The 4,740-nt window shown below is 42.8% G+C and overlaps 1 protein-coding gene across 4 annotated transcripts in view; it reads left to right on the top strand.

The window, feature by feature from the left end:
* LOC147447744 (uncharacterized) overlaps positions 1–4,006 on the top strand; it is a 5,606-nt gene extending 1,600 nt beyond the window's left edge. Inside the window, exons 1-3 of one of the 4 annotated variants that reach the window (XM_086523456.1) lie at positions 1–248; positions 359–404; positions 485–4,006. The exon at positions 1–248 is cut by the window's left edge and continues 1,600 nt beyond it. The gene's annotated coding sequence lies outside the window, so the exon portion shown is untranslated. The other 3 variants (XM_086523453.1, XM_086523454.1, XM_086523455.1) reach the window with 3 other exon arrangements.
* Positions 4,007–4,740: the final 734 nt, after the last annotated feature.

Genomic DNA, 4,740 nt, shown 5'->3' with positions numbered 1-4,740 from the left:
TCTTGTAAAAACCTAACTGCTAGTTTTTAATTCTGGCTGAAAGAACAGAAATACATAGGCTTTGGTCCTTCCTTTCAAGTTTCTGGACATCGTGTTCAACCTTTGCTTACGTGTCCTTGCTGTTTTTGAGAGGTGGTAGCGTGCCTAAACAGTTGCAAATAGAAAATTTCCTTTTTTACTACCTACTCATGCGTCGAAGCTTCGAAGCTTTTCTCTCCTTTGCGTGCAAGGCTGAATTGAACCTCCAGGTATCTCTCTCTCTCTCTCTCTCTCTCTCTCTCTCTCTCTCGCGCTCGCTCTCGTTTTTTCTTACACTCCATGACAGGCAGTGCCCTTGTTTGCTTATGCCATAGCACAGTCTTTGTTCGTTACACATGGGATGATGGATTGGAGCTGCTTCTTAGGTGGCATTTTGCTGCAGTGGGCTATCTTGTTTTTTTAATGAACTCTATGAATTGAAGCTCATTTGTTGTTGCATGCATAGATTACAGGTTTGCAGTAGAGCTTATCGTTGTGTTGCAGAACAGCTAGAAGCATTGGTTGGCAGCGGTGAGTGTAAATGATAAGAAATGATGGCCTCTTCTTGGATAGTCAGTTCTGGAGATGTGCCATTCAAATTCACCTCGCACTCAGTTGTTGCTTCCACAGGAGTATCTTCAGGGCATACTGACAATGCAAGATACTGATGTTTTGGTGCTATGTGCCCAATTCCTGAGGAATCATTGTACCCTGTTCAGCCAGCAGGCAGACAGGTCATATAACCATCGAGAGGTCTCGCAACCGGCACAGCCCTCATAGTAGTGGGGGTTGCTCCACAGCCTGCATGCAACAGGTGGTTTGGACTTTATACATTTTGCAAAGCACCAACTAGAACATACGGAACCACCCCAGATTGGCAAAGGGGAAAAACAACCAGTCAAGGGAGTTGTCAAGTAGTGCTTGAGAGTATGAGTAGTGACAATCAAGGGGGTTGTCAAGGAGTGTTTGGAGTATGAGTATTGACTGGGGTATCCCAGAAGCACCTCCTAATGATGCAGTTTTCAGCATCGATACACCAGCCCTCAGCAATGCATTTCCTGCCTAGCCCAAAGCACCAGCATCTCAAGTCCTGCAACCTCAGAGGAGGAAAAAGACCAACAAAGAAGCAGTGTTTCCAACATCAAACGGGTTGAAAGAACCGGCTTTACTCATCTTTAATGCACGTCAGATAACAGGAAAGATTAGTAACCAGTGTTACTAAGACGGGAACTTTTTCAAAGTAGAAGGAACCAGCAAGTGGGAATGAGAAAAGACAAGATCCAACAGTATCAACAGAATCCGCGATGATACTTGGTTGGTTTTGAGAAATTGTTACTATTCTGGTTAGTCAGACTCGGGAAAAAGCTTCACTCGGCTATACAGTTTGGTACCATTGTAGCTGAATCATCTCAGGCTTTTTCAGAGGCTCAGATCAGTCGAGAGTAACGTGATTCAGCAACACAGTTTGAGCTTCCAGAAACTCGGAGCAATGAAAACTTACATGACTCATCATGTCTGTCTTTTTCTGATGAAGCTCCCTCTCATCCAGAGAATGCAGCAATTTCTGGCCACAAGAAGAGGACAGGGAGTGCTAGTGCTAGTGTGAATCCTTTTGACAAAAGATCTCATCCGGACAAGACAGAGACTGCGCTTGAAGCATTCTTCTGATCCAAATGCCCGTCTAGATGCTGCAGAGGCAGACTGTGTCAAAGAAGTGAGCTCTTGCAGAGATAGACTTTGTGAATGAAGAGCAGATGAACATAGACAGACATGCTTCTACTTATGCAGGCTCTGCTGATAATCCTACTTCTGATCCCAAAGGATTTCATGAAGACTATTCAGAGTAACTGAGAAGCTTTCTTTGGCAATGTGGTTGTTGACTGCCCTAAACACGTTTTAATAATTGTTTAACACCTTGTTCTGATTCTTGAGATGACATACACAGTTAGATTTGCAAGTTGGGATTCTTGCAATTACCTCTCTGGATTGCTGGACCCTTTAACAATTTTTGATAGGACATAGCCACTTCAATTGGGAGCAACTGGCACAGTAGATGCCAATTGCCTGGATATACATTGCCCTTGCTGTGAGAATGCGTTATGCCATTGCTCCTGTTACATGTGAATTCGTCATGGAAGCTCATGGCTGCACTACTTGAGTAGGTCGTATAATGTGCAGGATCCTCATTGCCCTTCGCATACGCAAAGATTAGCTGAACTCCTGAGCTTCAGGTTTATCATCAGTGGATCCGATACAGCTACTTAGAAGTTCTTGATGTGCCTATACCTATTTACAGTATATTCAAGTAAATTGTGGAGGTTATGTGTCAAGGAGTGCTTGGAGTATGAGTATTGACCGGGGTATGAATACATTTGGAGGAACCCCAGAAGCACCTCCTATTGATGCAGTTTTTAGCATCGATACACCAGCCCTCAGCACTGCATTTCCGGCCTAGCCCAAAGCACCAGCATCTCAAGTCCTGCAACCTCAGAGGAGGAAATAGACCAACAAAGAAGCAGTGTTTCCAACATCAAACGGGTTGAAAGCACTGGCTTTACTCATCTTCAATGGACGTCAGATAACAGGAAAGATTAGTAACCAGTGTTACTAAGACTGGAACTTTTCAAAGTAGAAGGAACGAGCAAGTGGAAATGAGAAAAGACAAGATCCAACAGTATCAACAGAATCCGCGATGGTACTTGGTTCTCGGGAAAAAGATTCACTCGGCTATACAGTTTGGTACCATCGTAGCTGAATTATCTCAGGCTTTTCAGAGGCTCAGATCAGTCAAGAGTTACGTGATTCAGCAATACAGTTTGAGCTTCCAGAAACTCGGATCACTGAAAACTTACATGATTTATCTAGTCTGTCTTTTTCTGATGCAGCTCCCTCTCATCCAGAGAATGCAGCAATCAATTTCTGGCCACAAGAAAAGGACAGGGAGTGCTAGTGCTTGTGTGCATCCTTTTGACAAAAGATCTCATCCGGACAAGATGGAGACTGTGCTTGAAGCATTCTTCTGATCCAAATGCCCGTCTAGACGCTGCAGAGGCAGACCGTGTCAAAGAAGTGAGCTCTTGCAGAGATGGACTTTGTGAATGAAGACCAGATGAACATAGACAGACATGCTTTTACTTATGCAGGCTCTGTTGATAATCCTACTTCTGATCCCAAAGGATTTCATGAAGACTATTCAGAGTAACTGAGGAGCTTTCTTTGGCAATGTGGTTGTTGACTGCCCTAATTGTTTAACACCTTGTCCTCTGATTCTTGAGATGACATACATAGTTAGATTTGCAAGTTGGGATTCTTGCAATTACCTCTCTGGATTGCTGGACCCTCGAACAATTTTTGATAGGACATAGCAAGCCGAGCACCACTTTGACAAGAGTAGTAGGTTATTGTCGCTAGGTGTCAATTTTTTTTCCAATATGATTCTTTGCCTAGAATGGACTTTGGTTCGCCGGATAAGACTAGAACATTATGTTTGTTGCCATTGCCTAGCCATAAACTTTCCCCGTGGGTCGATACATCTTTTGAATTCTATTATCCCTTTTGCATTCAAATTACGCCTTGACATGAAAACTTGTAAACACTAGCGTTCTAGACCGGCTTACCAACCGGTCTATTGCCCCACTTTCTTTTGTCGCTTTGCGATTAAAACAAAGTTCTTAGCAACTTGCGGTTAGAGGAGGGAGACCTAATAAATTGCACTGTCCACAAATCTATAAGGTGAAAGAGCCTATTCTCTACATGTCATCTCTAGTTGCAAGAGTGACACGTTAGAATTCACCTCTCTTAGATCAATTAGCATATCCATTCTAAACAAACATGTTTATTGTATCCCTCAACAAATCGTTGGTTTGGTCCCATCATGTTTGAGAGCGCTCCTTTCTTCCATGTGTCACCTATTTTATCCTCCCTCACCTCCCTCAAGTAGACGCGAGCAATGTACAAAGTATGACAGGCAGCCGCCCAAATGACGAAGGCTGTTGCAGATCCCCGATGGATAGGGCAACTACCTACCAGGAGCACAGATCTGCAAGCAGAGACTTCTTTATGTTTATCTCTTTGTGTTTTGTCCTACAACACACCCAATGTTGGCTTCCTCAGCCACACAATACTACCTTCTTGATGCATTTCCCTTTCTTGACAATTGTGCATACCCTTTCTTTTGGCCACCTTGAAAAAACATTAGCCACTACACGATAAATCAAGCACCTACAAAGTTCAAGCTAAATGTATTAAACATAGGTAGTTTGAGAACTGTTTGCTTTCATAGGGCTTTGATATCATGTTTTTTAATGACCTTTTAAGGGATTCCCTCTCTCTCTCTCTCTCTCTCTCTCTCTCTCGGGTGAGGGTAGCCCTGTGGGGGGGCGTTAAGCCTCAGCCTTGCCCTCTCTCACAAAGAAACATCTCCCTGCAATAGCCCTATAAATCAAGCAGCTACAAAGTTCAAGCTTCCAATCAAATGTTCACAAAAGCATGCCTCAATTCATCCTTAAGACAATTAGAAATACTAAATGGCCGTTTGGGAGAAGAGGCATAAAGAATATCTCTCTCTCTCCATATCTCTCTCTCCTTCTCTCTCTATTTGTTAAAGTCTATCTCTATCTCTATCTTCTTATCATTATCAATCTTTCTATTGCTAAATATCTATTTATCCATTTATTACTGAATATCTATTAATTTTTCTATTGCTAAACCTACATCCAGGGA

The sequence above is a fragment of the Adiantum capillus-veneris genome, chromosome 11 (genome assembly GCF_014529385.1).
Source record: "Adiantum capillus-veneris isolate H3 chromosome 11, ASM1452938v2, whole genome shotgun sequence".
Classification (NCBI taxonomy): Eukaryota; Viridiplantae; Streptophyta; class Polypodiopsida; order Polypodiales; family Pteridaceae; genus Adiantum; species Adiantum capillus-veneris.
The sequence above is the reverse complement of the archived record's forward strand: the minus strand, read 5'-3'. Positions and strand labels throughout refer to the sequence as shown.